The 20,563-nt window shown below is 40.4% G+C and overlaps 2 long non-coding RNA genes across 2 annotated transcripts; both read right to left on the minus strand.

Annotated features, from left to right (window-relative positions):
- Positions 1 to 5,076: 5,076 nt before the first annotated feature.
- Positions 5,077 to 7,854, minus strand: LOC134619742 (uncharacterized). The gene is made up of 3 exons (XR_010092041.1): positions 7,803 to 7,854; positions 5,759 to 5,848; positions 5,077 to 5,141 (listed from the first exon to the last, which is right to left on the minus strand). It is a non-coding gene; the product is annotated as an uncharacterized LOC134619742 (long non-coding RNA).
- Positions 7,855 to 9,012: 1,158 nt separating this feature from the next.
- LOC134619726 (uncharacterized) lies at positions 9,013 to 14,065 on the minus strand. The gene is made up of 3 exons (XR_010092035.1): positions 14,032 to 14,065; positions 11,894 to 11,932; positions 9,013 to 9,090 (listed from the first exon to the last, which is right to left on the minus strand). It is a non-coding gene; the product is annotated as an uncharacterized LOC134619726 (long non-coding RNA).
- Positions 14,066 to 20,563: the final 6,498 nt, after the last annotated feature.

The raw sequence follows: 20,563 nt of genomic DNA on the forward strand, positions 1-20,563 counted from the left end.
GCAGACTATTAAAGATCACACATCCTATCACTACACAATCGATTATACACCTCTAAGCATATATGGTTCAATATTTCTTAATACAAATGACAATAATAAAATCTAAACCCATCATCACCACCCAACAGCCTAAGTCATCATAAGGTCAACATGCACTATTCTACCTTATGCAAACTTATATCATTAAAAGATTATACTGACTACTAAGTACAATTTTCTATTGACAACTTTACAGCTTGTTTCTGTCACAATCCTGGGTCTTTTGACCCAACATTTTGAGTTTTAGCTTATTTTGATGTTTATGTTTTATGTTTAAGTCCTTTAGGTTCTCTAAGTTCATTTCTACTATGCCTAAGTTGCCATTATACTTTATTGTTTTTCAGATTCCCCTTGTGTCTTCTACCCCTGCGTTTAAGTTTCCCCCACCCTTTGTGTGTTTCATTGTTGTCATGTCTGTATTCCATGCTGTTTCCTGTTTTACTGTGAAATTCCCTGTCCTGTGTGCAGTGTGTGTAGTTTTGCTTCACCTTGTCTCATTAGGTCTGATTTGTCCCAGCTGTTCCCCATCCTCTCATTATCTTTCTGTGTACTTAAGTCCACTGTCCTCCTTTGTTCAGTGTTAGGTTGTCTGTTGTTCCTTGTCATATCTCCATGTCGCCAGGATTTTTCATGTTAAGGTTTTTTTTATCACCTTCAAGGTTTTGTTCTTTGTCTTTTGTGTTTAGCATTTAGTTTTCCCACTTTGGTTCTAGTTAGTTTCTTCCCAGTGTACATCTGCCTATACTCTTTTTATCAGCCTTATTAAACATCTTGCCTTTTGTTAATATTCAGGTTGTGTTCCACGTTCCTTCATGTCTGCATTTTGGGTCCACTCTTCATACTTCACACAGTCTGCTACTCCGCCAGACTGTGACAGTTTTGGTCTCTTATCAAAAGCTGTTCTGCCATTTTTTCCTTTTTACCTTCCTTGGTTAGGTTTAGGTATTAGAAATTTGATCTGGATTATAATATTAAAATTTAAGGACACATCATCAGTAGTTGACCTTAAATTCACTGGGCGTTTCGGCCATTATCACCAGACACCCTCATCCAAGGAGGCCCTGCCAGGGGTGATCAGGCCCCAGAGTGTGTCACTGGTTTATGTTAAATTGTTATGTCTCTTTTACTTTCTTCTGTTTAGTCTTCTACAATTTATTGTGTCAATTCACAGCAAAACATGTCCGAGAAGTAATACTTACCTCTTTAACCCTCTCGAGGCAGGTGTTGCCGATTTGCAACAGTTAAAAACTAACAACTTGATTACCCCACATACATATTTTATGAGTGTTTTTTTGATAGTTTTCCCCAAATATCAGATTTTTCCTGTAACTAAAACTTAATTTGAGCCTGAGAGGGTTAATATTTTAAGAGCCTCACTTCTTCAAAGGGATAGAAAAGGTGATAGCGAGAAGTAAGACAAAAGAAACAAGAAAGGAGAGAGGTGAGCTGGAAGGGGGCATCTGATCTGGCATCCCACACCTCCCTGTTGGATTGGTCTGTACACTCTGCCTCCCCACTGCCTCCCAGAAAAGGGAAAAAAAGGAAAGGAAAGAAGAGTGGAACATTTTACATTTATCCCTTAGGTTTCACTGCCAAACAGGTTTCTGGTTTATCACAGTAAAAGTTCACTCTTTATAAGATAAGATAACTCTTTATTGCACAGTTATACATAGTACAATAATACAATGAAACTGGAAAACTGTCCCATGTTGGCACTAGATACAACACAACGCGACACGACACATCACAACACAACACAGTAACTTAACTTAGTAATGAAAAGAAGAATAAGTGTATTGCACATTGTTGCCGCACAGCAAGAAGGTCCTTAGTTTAATTCCACCATCAGGCCGGGGTCTTTCTGTTTGGAGTTTGCATGTTCTCCCCGTGTTTGCGTGAGTTCTCCCTGGGTACTCCTACTTCTTCCCACAGTCCAAAGACATGCAATTAGTCGGGTTAGGTTAATTGATCAATCTAAATTGCCCATAGGTATGAATGTGGGAGTGAATGTGAGTGTGAATGGTTGTCTGTCTCTGTGTGTTAGCCCTGCAACAGACTGGTGACCTGTCCAGGCTGTACCCTGCCTCTCATCCCAAGAAAGCTGGGATAGGCTCTAGCACCCCCCGTGACCCTGAAAAGTATAAGCGGGTGGATAAATATTATTATTGTTATTGGTGTTACACCAAAAAAAGTCCAGGGAGGTAGCCAGTCAGGTCAGCTGTTAGAAATTCTAGTTTTATGTTTTCTACCCCTTTGACGTCCTCTGCTGAGGCTGGCCCACAATGGGTTGATCAATCCTTGACGTGTGTCTCGTGGTTAGCTGACTGCCTTAGCTGCCCAAGTGATGTCAGCCCTCTTCCATAGCCAGTGACTGGTCCTCTCAGCAGTGTTAGCTAATTCTCTTGTAGACTGCCATTGGCAACAAAGCCCCTGCACCCCACTTCCACCGGGCGCACTTTGATCTTCCAGCCTCTGTCCTCTGCCTCAGCTGCCAAGTTGGCACACTGCAGCTCAAATGTTTCTTCAATTGCATCCTCCCATGGTATGGTCAGCTCCATTGCGATGTCCATGAGAAGAATTACTTTTCTTTCATGGCTTGCCTTGGTGTGGTTTGCAAAGTGCTTCAGAAACATCAGGAAATCTGTTTCTTGCACCCATCCTGATTTATTTCCACTACCAGTACTTCCTACTAGCCCATCTCTGACAAAGTGGTCTGCATAACGTATGTGTGGGAACACAAACATTGGAGGAATTGTGTTGCCAATGGCATTAACCACATATACAAAGGTGACCAGTGAACCTCTCTGCTGATGTCGTTGCCCCAACTTGTTTAATATAAGTTAAAGTAATAGTGTGGTAAGTTGTAACATTTGCATTATTGTTACAACTAACCCAGACTGTTGCTGTTACAACTGACCCAGACTCCTATAGCCAAGAACTAGCAAACATTACAGCCAACGGCTAAAACATTAGCACTAAAGACCTACACAGAATATATCCCCATAGACATACAAATAACATAATTTAAGTTTGATGAGTTTAAGCAGATAATGCTATTAAAAATGGAAATAAAGTAAAAAAAAAGTTTTTGTCATACAAATTACTTTTTTTCTTCTTAAATTGTCTGTGTTTGCCAAAATGTGCTAATTTTTCACATGTGATAGAAGAACTGAATCACATCATTTGAAACTTAGCCCTGATTGGAGAAATTGGAAGTGTTACAACTGACCCACGTTACAACTATCCCCAGTCTCCCCTACCATATAAGTTTGTTGTTTGCAAAATTTGTGCATAATTTTTAGAAATGTACAATTTCTATTTGCATTTGAAGTTATGAAAATGATTCGTTAAACATGTTTGTGGTTTTTACAGTAAAAAATATAACTTTTTTCTACTCAGATTTTAAATGTGTTCTCTGAATTTAGATCAATTGTGCTAATATAGTATGTAAAAATGGAAAAATAACTCCATTTTCAGATATTTGAGGTTGTGTTGAAAATAATGATACCAAACAAGGCAAGATAAACAGTTTTTAAAGGTGAAATACAGAGGTAAAATCAAAAGTTGTCAAAAACGGCAAATTATACCCTGGACCCCAGAGGGTTAATAAACTAAACACCAAAGAAGAAAATCAAAAACATTAAACCCTAAACTCAAATATTTATTTAAATGCAAATACTTTGTTTTTAATTTGAGAAAACACACATTCAGCAGGAAGTGGTGGTGCGGTCCAGTTATTCCTCTTTTTATTTAATGGCTCTAAACCCTGGCCGCCATCTTTTGTCTGGCAACTCCCAAGGATGATGGCAGGTAAGAAGCAAATAAAGAAACAAAGGTTAGTCAGAAATCAAACAAAGTAATGAACTGGTATGCATACATGAGTAAACTAAATGTGCACGGTTACAAATAGAACAAATGTATCCAAACCAATCAATAAACTTATTAGAAACTAAAGTGTGTTACTGTGTTCAAACAAAGGAATGAAAATACAAGAGTTACCGCACTGAAAAAAAATTGGAGTGACATTTACTTAAAAAAAGCTAGGCAACTTTTTCCACACAGAAAGTGCTTGTAATCTTTACTCGGGCTATTTCTAAGTAATATTTACTTACTAGAACCATCAATTTTTTATGTGAAATACACAAGTAAATTGCACTGGCAATACTCATCTATAGATTGTAACTTTTACTCAGAATACCATTGCATCCAATTACAAAACCCAAGTGAACATTGCTGATATTTCTTTGTGTTTCTTACTCATCTTTTCTTTGTTATATTCTATGTAATTATTAAGTAATGTTTATTATGAATGTACTAGTTAATATTAATCGAATTGAATAAATATTTTTATTATTCTATTAAATAATAAATCAATATTTTCCAAAACAAATATTTGCAGCTTAAGGGACACTTTTATTTCACAGTTGAAATGGCATAGATATATTTAAAATATCTACATAACATTATAACCACAAAAAACATGGCCATAGAACTTCTTGCTCGCAAATTTCAAAACAGAGCATATACACATATACAAAAAAAAAAAACATGCTATTCAAAAACTCAGTGTGCACTGTCCCCTTTCTTCTAATCAACTTTCAGAACACATACATCAACTCTGTCCATTAACAGTTGCAATCACTACCTTTGCAGACATTCTCAGAACGTTCAGGACAGAAAGAACTTGTATAAAACTGAGCAACACTTGAAATTACTGTCAGAAAACAGACAAAATGCAAACAAATTAATTGTGCTGGACAAAAGCACAAATAACACTGGAACACTCACGCTAAAAGTTTCTTGTGGAGAGACTGGACCTTTGGTGACATTTTAAGGATGTCAAGCTCAAGAAACAGCTTCTGAAATACCTCAAACGTATGTTTCAGTTTCAGTGGGTAACTTAAGTTGACAGCATAGATGACACCCATGAGCAGGAGGCAAACGTTTGTCACACTTCCGCAGTCCTCAAGAATTTCTGTCCCCTCAATGATGACCGACATGTTCACAGGATCTTGGTTTTCCTGTGCCACATTGGGATGGATTACGATGATCTTCATCATGTGATTACTGCAGTCCTCTTTCAATGCTTCTTGGCTGACGTCCTGTGAAAACAAACAAACCACAATTAGAAATAACTAGAATAGATTACAAGTAAAAGAAAAGGTTAAGAGAAAAAAATGTAAAAATAAAAAAGAGGTATACTCAATTTAGTATACTCAAATCAAACAATATTCATATGGCACTTTTCATACGTAAAGTTACAGAACGTGCTTCACAGAGCCTGACCCTGAGACAAAGAAAATCACTTTTGGGGGCCATCCAGCCTGGAGCTGTCCATGGGACGGCACGCGTGTTGGTAGACCAGAACCATTAAATCATTAAAATAGGTTATAAAGGTATAATCAAATTAAATACTCTTTTGCTCATAAAATAAAGTTAATAAGTGATCGTTAAATAGTCAGAAAAAAATCAGACAAAAGGCAAGTTAAAGTTTAAGGCAGATAAGATGAAGATTAAATATGATTTAAAAAATAAAGGGTAAGAGCATAAAGATTTAAGAAATTAGTTAAAAGCCTGATTAAAAATATTAATCTTGAGTCTTTTTTAAAAAACATCACGAGTGTAGAGAATCGTTGACCTTCAATATATCATCACAAGTGAAGACCAGATTATAAGGTTAGAAAATAATTTTAATACAGTCATTATGATCATCAGATACCTGATGGTCTTTGATCAGCTCCTCTCCACTCTCTCCAAGATACTCAACTAAGCAACGAATGATAATGTCCCTTCTGCCATCGACATGATGCTATTAAACACAAAAAGAAAATTTATTGCAGAAAATACACAACATAACATATGTAACATACATACATAACAGCACATACAGATGTAAACAGAAAGTTACCCATGGAGAATGGCAAGGCTGATCAGCATCTCTCCACTCCTAGCCCCCCTTCTCTTCTCTTTTTCCTCTCTCTCTCCCTCTCCCCTTCTCTCCCCTGTTTTTGCCGGAGCGGAACTCATGGCGGGTTCACGCCCTCGGTCCACGCCTTCCCGGATTGTGCACACCTGGGCCTCATCAGACCAGCTGGTATATTAGAAGGAGGAGATCAGCTGTTCAACGCTGGATTGTTGTGAAGGCTCTTGTCAGTACACACCTAGCTCAAGTTTCCCGTGCCTCTGTCTCAGAGACTTAACGTGTTCCTTTGTTCCTAGATTCCCCGGACCCGTTCCCGTGTTTCCCCGTGTGGAGTGTGGAAGGAGTGACAGGTCACTAGCGGAGAGGAGAGAGGCTGTTCTGAGCGCGTGTGTGTTTTCCCTGGAGCCCTGGACCCCTGCCCCTCACGTCTTGTATATAGCACTAACCCCGCACTGTCTGTACATACACTTGGTGAAGATCTGTAATAAACAATCTCTGTTTGAACGCTACCCAGGAGTCCTGCGAGTGGATCCTCTAAGCAACCCGTGACAGAGAATGTAAGCCTGCAGCTACATTCTAACGTTGTGAAGTGTGCAACTTAACATGAATTTCTCAACGATGTGTGTTAAGACAAGAGTCCAGTGCATGTCATAATCTGTGGGTCCAGAAACTGTCTCTGCCCAGTGAGGAAAGTTTTCTGCCTCATCACTGGACATGCAAATGAATTTTTCGCAACATATCAGTACCTCCTATCACAATATTAACCAGTCAAGGACAGGAATTCCCACACACAAGAGTAATATTTTGGGAAATAATTGTATTGGAGTCTATGGGCAGCAGGAAGGGATCTCGCTGCACTCAGAGGGTCACTTTGAAAATTCTGTAAATTTCTCCGCTTTTGAGCGCATATTAAGGGAGAGATGAGGTTTGTATACACTTGTAGAGACAATCATGTGCATAAATTGTTAATTGTGGCCACAGTGTCAGGATCAGGAGAACAGTTTCAGCCAACACAGACACTGATCAGATTAAAGGACAAGTTCAGTATTTTACACTTAAAGCCCTGTTTTCAGTTTATGATGAAATCGAACGATTTTGATTGAAATTTGGACACATGCTGCTGGCCCAAGCTTTTTTGGTTTCTGTGGTAGCACCCCCCACCTCCACAATGGCTGCATAGGTGCACTGGAACAATCCTTTCTAAAACGCATTAAACTTTCGTTTACAAAGACGTGAAACTCACCGAGTGGTCAGGGGTGTTCACTGATATGTTCACACAAAAATCGCTGCAAAAGATACTTTCCAACTGGTTTTTATTGTAGTTTTTGTCCAACTCCATTGACTTGTATTAGATGTGCTGTGATGTACGGTATTAGTCCGCCGCTATTCTATTCTATTATTCAAGCTCTCGGCGGAAGAATGTACAGGTGTGAGGCGTTTGAAAAAATAGGTCCACAGTTTTACAACAAATAGTAGTTGTTGGAAAGCATTTTTGCAGCGATTTCTGTGTGAACATATCAGTGAACACCCCTGACCACTCGGTGAGTTTCACGTCTTTGTAAACGAAAGTTTAATGCGTTTTAGGAAGGATTGTTCCAGTGCACCTATGCAGCCATTGTGGAGGTGGGGGTGTGCTACCACAGAAACCAAAAAAGCTTGGGCCAGCAGCATGTGTCCAAATTTCAATCAAAATCGTTCGATTTCATCATAAACAATCTGAAAACAAAGCTTTAAGTGTAAAATAACAAACTTGTCCTTTAAATAAGAGTGATACATTCTCAGTGTGTATGACCTCATCTTTTCCATTAGATTATGTAATTAAAATAATTTAAAATTTTACCTTATTCAGTGAGTCCAACATTGGTTTTATTTTGGTCCCTGCAGTCCCGCCCTTCCTTCGAAATATCTCCAGGAGTTTGGTGGTGTACCCGTCCAATCTGGACAAAAACGTTCGCTCCAGATGAATTGCGGTTATTCGCTTAAACTCCTCTTTGATCTGAAATGAGAGATAAAAACACAAAATCATGTCAAAGATGACTCATGAGATCTCACATACACTTAGTTGCTGCATGAACAAGAACTGGATTTACCTGATTTTCACAGAACAGAGAAGGCCACCTCTCTAAGAGGTCTTGGATTGCGGGGCAATCCTTGACAACCTCGGTTCTTCTCATAGCGAAAGACTTCGCCATTTTCTCATTAATTGCCCTCTCATTGTTCTTCTTCTTCATTTCCTTCAGCAAATCTAGTCTCTCCATCTCTAAGGTTTCCTCAGTCTCACCGAATGGCAGTGGTGGCAGATAGTTGACTTCAGCTTTTTTTGCCCTTTTAAAGCCTTTAAGTGAACCCTCTTCACTGGAGCATCGTCTCTTCAGTGTGTTCACCTCGAGCTCTGGAATGGCTAATTGGCGACCTCTTAACTTTGCCCTGTAGTTGCCCATTTTATACTTTATCCTCTGTTGCCAACCATATAGGCCATTAAAAGACCCTGGCTCTTTGAGGCATGGGTATTTTGCTACCAAGGCTTCAGCAACAGCTAAAATCTGGACACCAGTTGGATATGCTGTGAAGCCAAATATAGTCTCTGCAAGCTTCTCAAGAATGCTACTAGTTACGCTTGGGTTGTTCAAAAGTGTGCCATCATTTTCATAAGCTTGCTTTCCTGCTTCCAGTGCAAGGTCTATATCATAAGAGAAGTCTGGTATTTCAAACTTAAATGGCCATGGCTTAGACCTGTAGGATGGTCCACTCTCATCTGGGGAGGACAACAGGATTGTGTCGCATACAGATGAGGAGGAGCTTGCTTCTGTAGATAATGGAACTGGAGATTCGACTTCTGACATGTCCACAGTAGTGAGACTCAAAATTACTGGTTCAGTTTTTACTACTTTGAGGTTAGCTTTATCTTGTACTTCCTCAATCGAGGTCAAAGTGAAGAACTGACCGTCGAAATCCATGTCCTGGTACATAACAGTGAATGGTCCTGTAATATCAAATGTCTCTCGAAGAACATCATTGAGGTCCTGAAGTGTGCTTGGGATGCCTGCAGGTAAAAGTAGTTTGTGGACATCATCCTCCCCAAAAATTATCCGCAGTTTCGCTGAGGGTGCCATATCAACAGGAAGAAGCTGCAACAACAGAGAAGAGAAATACACAGACATTTATTCACAAGCTTCTCTCCTCACATTTCAAAAGGATAGGCAAATGTGGTGCTTTAAAGTTGTCAGGCGTCTTCCTGCAAGGGTGTATGAAGCCAAAGGATAAAAATCTTTAAGCTCTTTTTGCTCAAGTAACTGCACACTCCCTGTGTTCTCCAGCTCATAACTCCTCAGGTGTTCATTGTACCATGTATTTTGTTGTCTCACGAAAAAAGTCAGTTTGTTACAAATCACCATTATCTGTAACACTTCACAAAAGTCAGGCAGTCCTGCAGTGGAACCACAACACAACAACATTCCCACTGCATAGTTGGTGCCTAAACTGCACACATTATTGGCAACATGCACAGCTGTAACAGCAGGGAATCTGCATTTCACCAGGTCTTTTAGATCATCCTTAAGCACATCTAAAGAGACCTCTGTTGTTTTTGTGACTGCAAGTGATGGTTTGACAGAATGTGATTGATGATATGCAACCATGAGCTGGTGCTTATTTGCAAGGGACAGCAAAATATTCCTGAAACAACCAGTGTGTCTGACCACCTTCTTGAAAAAGCTGTGTTTGGCCTCGAATCTCATTGTCCAGAGGGCAGCTAGGGGAACAAATTCCCGAATGAGCTGAGGATAGTGCTCAAGCAAATGGTGCTTGGGAATGAGCTTATGTTGGGGGAAAACATCAAGGAATCTGCTTCGGTGTTCTGAAATGATGCTGTCAAGATAGCAAATGCTTTCTTCAGTATGGGCTCGAGACATGACAAGGTCCACAATGTCTTTCAGTGTCATCAGCATCTGCCATACAGGCTCTTGTTGGGGTTCTTTTAAACCTATAATCAGAGGCAAAAGACGTAATAAGCACCAATTTTCATGTGCGTTGCCCCCTACTGATTTTCGAGTCGAAAAGTTAGCAGGAATGAGATGAGGGCGATTTGTTTTATCACTCCACTTGTATGGGAAATTGGAAATGGCATCATTCAGTTCCATGAGAGAAAAATATTTTTTCTTGATCAAGTTCTCAAATGCCAAAGCCAGTTCCACTGGAACAATGCCCTCCAGCAGATCATGTAAAACATCTGGAGGGTAACCAGATGTAACATGAAAATGCTCAAGTTTTTCTGACAATGCACACTGTTTTTTTACACCATAACAATGAGGGTGATCTGGACTAGACACAGCTGTCTGTACATGCAGTGTATGTTGATCTTTGGTTCTTTGATGAAAAGACCCAGATCTCACTTCATTGGACTGAAACTTGGATCGCTCCCCAACACAAAACCGGCAGATGTATGACCCTGCAAAGCTTTCGACAAATCCTGCCACAGAGTGCGCCCCCAAATTATCTGCCACCACACTGACCACAGTCCCTTTAATGGCTTTCCCTAACGCTGGAACAAAAAGACCATCTTTCTCCAAGCTTTGGAAATCTGTTAAAAGTGGCTCTAAAACTCGCTGGAATCCAAACTGCTTGGTGTCTTCAGCCTTACACAGAATTGCAAGGTAGATTGATGTCAATGTGGAACGTAACTGCACCGGAATGTTTCCCAACACCCAATAAACAGCTGTGACTTTGTGCTTTTTTCGAGATGTCCCAAGAGGATTACATACCTCAAAGTCATCAACGTACAGGATGAGACTCACTCTGTTCTCCTCTACAGAGAAAAACTTGTTGCTTTGATAGTGAGATCCATCACGAAATGTCTGGTACTTAAAGTCATTTTCAGTTTTTTTTTCACCTTCAAACGTGTTTTCTTGAAAAGACTTACTTAGGACCTGCACCAAGGAGGGCAATATTGGGACATACTGGAAGGTTTTGCCCTTTTTTTTATCAAGTATGTGTTCTTCTGGTTCAACAACTGAAAAATGCTTCTTCATAAATTCTCTTCTCTTGTAATAAGTTGTGAAAGGGCCACCTGTCCCCAAGGCAGTACTTATAGGGTGTGTCTCACAAAGATTTTTCACTAAATCTGAGATAATGGCTGGATCCAGATCACAATTATGGCTTTTCAAGGTGGACACCACCACATCTCTTAAAAGTGGACCAGATGCAGAGGTGGATATAAACTGAAGCTCATCTACTATTTCATCAATGCATTTGTTTGGGACATTGAACATGCTTTCTAACTTTAAAAATAGATGGCCAATTTTCTCTTTTATATCTTGAAACAACTCCTGTGGTTCCCCATCCCAAAGCTCTAAGCTCTCTTCCACACAGGTCTCATCCTGAGCAAACATGGGTTCATTAGGTTTGCTTTTTAATACTTCAGTTTTAAAATCCTCAAGGGTGTGTGACTGGTGTTTTCTGTGTCTATGTGTAGCAAAGGTGGAATAAATATTTGTACTGAAGTTGCAGTTTTTGAAGACACATGCAACTACTTCAAACTTCCTTAAGTGGTTGTTAAGATGCTCAAAATACTGCTTCTCTGAATTAAAAAAAAACAGAGCAGCAAAGTAGACAAGTAAATGAAAGAGGTCCACTTTGTGTGACCATCTTCACATGGTGTCGAGACAAATGGGTCTTAAGGGCATTAAATGTTTTAAACGAGCAAGGGCAATCAGTGTGAAGACAAGGGACTGACTGGCTGCGACCACCATTTCCATGCTTTAGTCTGTAGTGTTTTAACAATCCCAACCTCTTCTCTGACTCAAAGCTACATATCTTACACATCCATCTCATGTTGTGGCACCTTAAACAGACAAATTAACCAAATTAAACCAAACTGCCACACAAATAAATTATGTGACAAGTTAAAACTAATCGTTACTAATTTGATCTTACCTTGTGGAGTTCAAATTAGCAGTCAGAAGGTCCTATGTTCTGTAAAAAAAAAATAAAATAAAAATTAAAAAAAAGGTTATCTATATGCTTTTCAACTAATTTCTACTAACTCAAGAATGCACACTGATATTATTATTTTTTATTTTTTTTACATACAGTGGCTTGCAAAAGTATTCGGCCCCCTTGAACTTTCCCACATTTTGTCACATTACAGCCACAAACATGAATCAATTTTATTGGAATTCCACGTGAAAGACCAATACAAAGTGGTGTACACGTGAGAAGTGGAACAAAAATCATACATGATTCCAAACATTTTTTACAAATAAATAACTGCAAAGTGGGGTGTGCGTAATTATTCAGCCCCCTTTGGTCTGAGTGCAGTCAGTTGCCCATAGACATTGCCTGATGAGTGTTAATGACTAAATAGAGTGCACCTGTGTGTAATCTAATGTCAGTACAAATACAGCTGCTCTGTGACGGCCTCAGAGGTTGTCTAAGAGAATATTGGGAGCAACAACACCATGAAGTCCAAAGAACACACCAGACAGGTCAGGGATAAAGTTATTGAGAAATTTAAAGCAGGCTTAGGCTACAAAAAGATTTCCCAAGCCTTGAACATCCCACGGAGCACTGTTCAAGCGATCATTCAGAAATGGAAGGAGTATGGCACAACTGTAAACCTACCAAGACAAGGCCGTCCACCTAAACTCACAGGCCGAACAAGGAGAGCGCTGATCAAAAATGCAGCCAAGAGGCCCATGGTGACTCTGGACGAGCTGCAGAGATCTACAGCTCAGGTGGGGGAATCTGTCCATAGGACAACTATTAGTCGTGCACTGCACAAAGTTGGCCTTTATGGAAGAGTGGCAAGAAGAAAGCCATTGTTAACAGAAAACCATAAGAAGTCCCGTTTGCAGTTTGCCACAAGCCATGTGGGGGACACAGCAAACATGTGGAAGAAGGTGCTCTGGTCAGATGGGACAAAATTGAACTTTTTGGCCAAAATGCAAAATGCTATGTGTGGCGGACAACTAACACTGCACATCACTCTGAACATACCATCCCCACTGTCAAATATGGTGGTGGCAGCATCACGCTCTGGGGGTGCTTCTCTTCAGCAGGGACAGGGAAGCTGGTCAGAGTTGATGGGAAGATGGATGGAGACAAATACAGGGCAATCTTGGAAGAAAACCTCTTGGAGTCTGCAAAAGACTTGAGACTGGGGCGGAGGTTCACCTTCCAGCAGGACAACGAGCCTAAACATAAAGCCAGGGCAACAATGGAATGGTTTAAAACAAAACATATCCATATGTTAGAATGGCCCAGTCAAAGTCCAGATCTAAATCCAATCCAGAATCTGTGGCAAGATCTGAAAACTGCTGTTCACAAACGCTGTCCATCTAATCTGACTGAGCTGGAGCTGTTTTGCAAAGAATGGGCAAGGATTTCAGTCTGTAGATGTGCAAAGCTGGTAGAGACATACCCTAAAAGACTGGCAGCTGTAATTGCAGCAAAAGGTGGTCCTACAAAGTATTGACTCAGGGGGCTGAATAATTACACACACCCCACTTTTCAGTTATTTATTTGTAAAATGTTTGGAATCATGTATGATTTTCGTTCCACTTCTCACGTGTACACCACTTTGTATTGGTCTTTCACGTGGAATTCCAATAAAACTGATTCATGTTTGTGGCTGTAATGTGACAAAATGTGAAAAAGTTCAGGGGGGCCGAATACTTTTGCAAGCCACTGTATGTCAGCTCGGTGTCAAATTTAAAACAGGTCAATATGAAGACTTGAGTGAAATCGAGTGCGTACATCGTTTTGTTTTTTGTTTTTTTTGTTTTTTCGAAATACACCTCATGGCAGCGGTGCAGCAATTATTTTAAACTGGACCATGGTCGTTTTATTCACAAAGACGTTAGTTAAGGCAGCAGGCGTGTGTTTTTTAGGTGGCCATCTAAGCTGTAAAGTGCTGTGGGAAATTCTGGACATACCTCCTGCCAGGAAAGTTAGTCAGCAAGTCTAGCAGGAAAATACACTATTTGCTAGCGCAGCTGCTTTCAGTGCGGAGAAACTGACTTTAGTAGGTGAGCCAACAGGAACGTACAAAGTTTGTTCCACTTAAAACTTACATTCATGGTTCCACTTCTTCCCGTTTCCGTCAAGTCTGCCAACCGTCGAAATGTGGACCATGGTATGTCTGAAGAAAGACCGCTCAAATGTGGGGAGGGGCTTTGACGTCATGCTCCGAATGCAGAGAAGGTGGCCATATTCACTGATGTCACTCCATTACATTTTACTTGGAAATATCAACTAATTAAGCCAATGAATTGGTTTAGTGAATATTACTTGGATCGAATGATTCAATTTACATACAAAACTGAGGACACATAATTACAAACAATCCTCAAGTAATGCACTACAAGAAAAACTGCTATTTTAAAGTAATAGCACTGAATTTGTATTAAAATTTATATAGCTAATTGAAATAATAATTACTGGGCCAAAAAAACATTTTTTTCAGTGCGCCTTAAGAGTGTGGCCATCGGTTTGGCCATCACACAGACAAATGCTGATGGATACTGACGCTCCTCTTGGTTCGTGAAAGGCTGCGTGTTGATGGATTTTGCTTTTGCACTCAACTTGTTTAGCTACACAACTGAGGACCTGGTTGTGTCTCCATGTGTGTCTGCCCTGAGTAAGGCTAGTCCTACAACCAACCAAGATGTGCTTGAGTGTGGCTTGGACTGTACACAGGGGGCAAACCACAGCTGCAGATTTATTGGGGAAGGTAGCACGGATGTAGCTCGGATGATGAAACTCCATTCCCAGATTTCACTCCATGTGAGTTTCCTCTTTTCAACGCTCTCCCAATTCATCCAGCGACCCTGCTTGGCCAGCGCTACGGCTCTGGCATGTCTGGCTGTTTCCTCCTGTTGACGTACCTCCTTCACCACCATTTTTTGACGTTCGGTTACAGATGCCTGTTGCCACCGAGGTGTTACTGCGCCAAGACCAAATGCTCCTCTGTCCTGTTGGATGTGACCCACCACATCACAGTGGCGAAGAGCAGATTTGGCCTGTAGCACAGCTGTGGCTGGGGTCCACTTCCTCCCCATTGCTAGGGTGGGAGCAGCGCCTCTCACTATAGGGTCCCTGAAGTCCGTGAGTGATATCTCAAGCCTCACCTTTTGCACATTTAAACTCTTTTAACAGGTTAGGGATAGGCAATGACAGTACCCCGACGCTATAGAGTGCAACGCTGCTGAGGCATTTGGGAAGTCCGAGCCACTTCCTCATGTAGGAGCTCACTAGCCTCTCCAGTCGATTGGCATGATTAAGCGAGACCTCGTACATTGTCAATGGCCACAGCATTCTGGGTAACGACACAAACTGGAAGCACCAGAGCTTCAAATTCCCTGGGAGTGCAGTGTTGCTAATCCGCCTGAGGTCATTAGCCATGTTCTGCCATAATTGTTTAAGTTGCCAGGTGTCATTGAGGTCCGCATTTTACCACCGCAATTTACCACTTAGACTTCTCTCAGACTGTTGGGATCGTTCAGCTATCAGTTTTCCTTTTATGATGGGGCTGCTGCAAGATTTACTTGGCTTAAACTCCATTCCTGCCCATTCAATGTTTTCCTGGAGCTACTGTAGCAGTCGCCTAGTACATGGTTTTGTTGTTGTAATGATGGTCATGTCATCCATGTAGGCTCTAATGGGAGGAAGACGAAGATCACTCTTGAGTCTCTCACCTCCCACTACCCACCGAGTGCCCGCATAACCAACTCAACTACCATGCTAAATGCCAGAGGGGAAATCGTGCAGCCTGCCATAACTCCAGTTCCAAGGTGCTGTCAGGTGGTAATGTTCTCAGCTGTTACACAAAAAAGTAAATCTTGAAAGTAGGTCTTGACCAGTCCTGTGATGTGGTTTAGTACAATGAAATTGTTGAAGGCCATCCACAAGATCTCATGTGGAACTAACCCAAAAGCGTTGGCAAGGTCTAAAAAGACCACATGAAGGTCTCTTCGTTCTTTCATGACAGTTTGAATCTGGTGCCAGATGACACTGTCATGCTCCAGACATCCCGAGAAGCCCGGATGTCGGCCTTCTGCATTGATGTGTCAGCATAGTTGTTTCTTTGCATAAAAAGTGTATAGTCTTTGGGCCAAGACACTGAAGAAGACCTTTCCCTCTATGTTAAGCAGGCTAATCTGGCGAAACTGGCTGATGGATGAGGAGTTCTTCTCCTTAGGGATCAGAATACCTCCTGCTCTTCGCCAAGCCCTTGGAATCACTCCTTTCTGCCATGCTACCTTCATCAGCTTCCACGGGTATTTGAGGACTCTAGGGGTATTTTTATAGAGCCTATATGACATGCCATTGGATCCTGGGGCCGATGCTGCTCTTGCCTGCTTCACGACCTTCTCCACCTCATTTCATGTGGGTGGCCTTATGTATCTTTGGTGTTCATGTGTCTGAATAGGCGGCATATCACTTGGAATAGTAACTGGCTCCGATCCTCAGAGTAAGTTTTCCTCAGATGATCTTCCATGTCTTTTAGGGACATTCTGAGGTACCCACGTTTCTCTTCGACAAAAAGGCCCTTAACAAAGTTGTATGGGTTGCTGTAGAAAAGGGTCCTTGTCCATTCTTTCTTCTTCCGTTGTAGTCTGAGGTGCTTTGCACAACTTTTTCGCAACTTAGTACGCTGTTGCTTTATTTCCTCCTGCAGGGCAGTAAGTCCCTCCCTTTCTGTCTCATAGGCCCTCCTTCACTGTTTCCTCAGTTGTCTTCTCTCTTTCACTAACCTGTCAATTTCCCGCTGTCTCCTGGATTTTAACTGGTTTAAAGGGCCTTTCTGCTGCCTCTGAATCTTGTTCTTTACCTCAAACCTCTCGCCTCCAAAGCCGTAGATGATGGTTCCCAGGTACTTCGACTTCCTTTCAAGAGGACCCTTTTGTTGATCTAGTATAAGAACCAGTTCCGAGTCCATGGTTTCCCACTCTCTCTTCTCACTGGATCTGGGCCACAGAATCTGAGCTTTCCTACAACATAAGCCAGAGGCTACAGACTAGAGCTGGGCGATAGAACGATAACGATATGTATTGCGAAATAACTTTTTCTCGATAGAAAAATTAAACTATTGCGATAGGCCACATCTCTCTTGTCCTCTTAAAAAAAAAAAGAACAGCCAATCCAAATTAAGTAGCGCAGACCCGAACCAATCACAGCCGCAGCATCACGTAACGTGACTTGTTACGTACAGCACAAGTTCCAAGCCGCACATGTGTATTTGTTTGGGAAGCAGCTAGCCGCCGTGCCACCCGGGTAATGGAGGAAATGAGTTTGCCGACTAGAGAAAAATCAACCGAGAGCGTGACCGAAGGTTACCGAAGAAAAAACCGATGATGGTTCCAATGCCCGAGAGATTGTCAAACGGAAGGGCCATAGAAGTTCCGCAGTGTGAAGGTATTTCGGCTATTTCAAGTCTGACAAAAAACAGAGTAGCGCGCACTGTAAATTGTGCCGAAAGCAAGTCTGGAAATACAATAAACCGGTGCATGCTCAATCTCTGACTAAAAGTGCTAATTCGTCATTCGGCTTTTGTCAGACTAAAGTCACTGTTAAAACTGTTTGAAAAGCTAAGCTATACAACAAGGAGAGATTGAGAATGTCCTTTTAGTTCTCAGTTTATTTGATATTGACAAAAGTTAGTCAATTTTGTCTGTTCTTCTGTAAAACAAACTAAGATTTATTTTTAGAATTAAAATTTTGTTTCTAAGTGGAATTGACAATTTAGTAGTCTGTTTTGTTTGTTCTATTTTGAAACTTAAACGCTTTAGCGGCTGCGTTTTGTGTAGTTTGCAATATTTGCCTTTATTTATCTGAAACTGAAGTCTCATGTTCCTTAAGTACATCTACCCTGTTGAACTTATTATAGGAAATAAATATTTAAATCAAAACAAGCTGCTGATTATTTCACATTTTACTTGTGAGCAACGGCACATTTAAATCTTACAAATATAGTTATTTGGCTTATATCGTGATATATATCATTATCGCCTGAAATGAAAAAAACATATCGTGATTCGAAAAAATCTTATATCGCCCAGCTCTACTACAGACCCACAGACTGATGTAAATCCCTGTCCTAATAACGAGATGCATTTGATCTTTCTTTTAATATTAAGATAACACAACTTGTTCAACAGTTCAGTCTTGAACTGAGTGATCTCTTCCAGGATGACAGGAAGCATGTGGTCGCCAATTTTGAAGCCACCCTGATAACCTTATCCCACCAATGATGTGGAGATCCAGCTTTTTTAGATCCAATTAAAATCAATGCATTCAAAAAGATGCTCTGGAAAACAGAAGAATTCTTGGAACAGAGTTTAATACACAGAATCATATGAACAGCAAGAAAATACATATAGACATTTAGCAAGAGAATTGCATAGCAGAAAGCAAGTAAAGCAAAACCCCGGGGTGAAAAGCCTTTAAGCACAAACCGCTCAAACACAAAAAATGACAGACAGGGGGGAAAAAGCAACAGTAGCAGCCCAGGGCATCTCGACCCTCCTCTTTATATAGGGTCAGTGACCCCTCCTCCTGATGTTTGGTATTTTTCCAGTCCTTGCTTTTTCCCTGTTCCATATTAAAAATTTAACTAATAAGTATTTTCTCAACTCTACAAATGTCAACATTAACCCCAATAATCGATGTAATATGTTTGTCAATACTTTTCCCCAATCAGTTGTCAATTTTGCACTTTGTTCTTCTTAAATCTCCGACACTTGTGTTACATAACCTTCTGGCACTGCTCCATAACTCTCCACGGCTGTTCCCGACATCAATCATTTTAATTAGGTTCTTTTTGACAGACTCCCAGGCCGGCAAATTTTGTTTAGTTTTATGGGCTAGAGATGGGTGCTTTGCCACCTTATGGCAGCGGAGAAGCTCCCAGGTGCAGTTCAGCAGGGCCAAGTTTATTTAACCCTTTGTTTGGACTAGTTATCATTGGCCATAATACAATCAAAGGTTACTTATTGATCCTAATCACTACTTTTCAGACATTATTGATCACATATGCTCATTCAATAAGTGGCACCAACTTCATTAATATACTTGTGAAAAATATTTGATCTAAAGATGTGGATCTTGTGATTTTAAACATGCAGGTTAAATGCTTATCACAGTGATTCCATTATATAAACACTCCAGTTCAGGTATATATATAGTGAGAGAGTATGCGAGTATATATGACTACATAGTGTATATGTGAGTATATGTCCAGTGTACACAGATATATATGTAATAAAAATCCACAACAAGCACTAGAGATCAATGAATGCTTAAATGAGAATAAAAATGATGTGATTCTCGTGCTGTTTTCTACAGTCACCTGAGCTCGACACAGTTGAACATCTCTGGGAGATTTTGGAGCGATGTGTTAGACAGAGGTCTCTACATGTTTTTGGAGAATGGCCTTCATCCCTCCAGCAGAGTTCACAGTATTAGTCTTGCTGTCCTTTGTCAATATATATGCATCTTTGTATGGAGTGGATCAGCCAGTTTATCAGAGCATCAAAGACAAATGTCACGGTGTGTGCTGTGTGGCAGGCCAATGTAGGACCCAAATCCAGGACACTCAGATGAAGGATAAACTCAAAGTGCAGCTTTATTGCTGGAGAAAATAACATCGACTACAAATTGAAACTGGAAAATTCAAATAAAAACAAACCAGAAACTGTAACCTTGGCTATGGCTGGAAACACGGAGAGAAACGCACAGCAGTGAGGATGCACGATGCGACACAGAACAAGGAAAACACAGGGCTTAAATACAATGGGCAGTAACAAGAGAATGGGAAACGGGACAAAGGGAAGCAAAACTAGTTACACTGCACGCTGCACTGGGACTATAAAAAAAAACCCCAACATGAGACAATTCGCAAACTTGCGAACTTGACACTGAGAGACAGACTGAATATGACACATGGAACGCAGGGAAGATACAGAAACCTGAAACTAGAAGCTAGAAAAACAACAAATTTAACATGAACAGAAAACCATCAAGAGAACTCAAAACGACAAATAACAATAATCAAGAAATATAAAATAAACACAAACTCAAAACACTGGATCGCATATTTTTCAATATTTATGAATATAGATGCTAAAAATATAGCGAATAAAAAAACTCTTAATTAATACTGATGCATTTTTATCAACATTTAAAATTCTGTAAACTGGATCCACTGTGTTATTCTGAGATTTTGATATCAGAAAAAGTCCCAAGTTTTACATTAAAAAATAAATATTTATTATTTAAATGTGATGCACTGTAATATTTTCAGTTTTCACATCAGCTGAAAAAAATGATTCAAACAGTGAATTATTTTTGTTGAGTTTGTTTGTTTCAGAGTCAGAGAGCCGTGTCTCTCTACAGTCAGAGGTTTTTGTACGGCGGCTCAATGAGTTTGTATCACTGTGGTACACGTTCGGTGGAGGAACCAGACTGGATATTGGAAGTAAGTCAGTCTTAGATGCGTTTTTAATTTTAATTTTTATTTTCTTCCATTTTATTTTATAAGAGGGGCTAGGAAACTTTTTGTGTAACTGATAAATTATTTTAGACATAAATTTTGTCCTAAGAAAC

Source organism: Pelmatolapia mariae, linkage group LG22 (genome assembly GCF_036321145.2).
Source record: "Pelmatolapia mariae isolate MD_Pm_ZW linkage group LG22, Pm_UMD_F_2, whole genome shotgun sequence".
Lineage (NCBI taxonomy): Eukaryota > Metazoa > Chordata > Actinopteri > Cichliformes > Cichlidae > Pelmatolapia > Pelmatolapia mariae.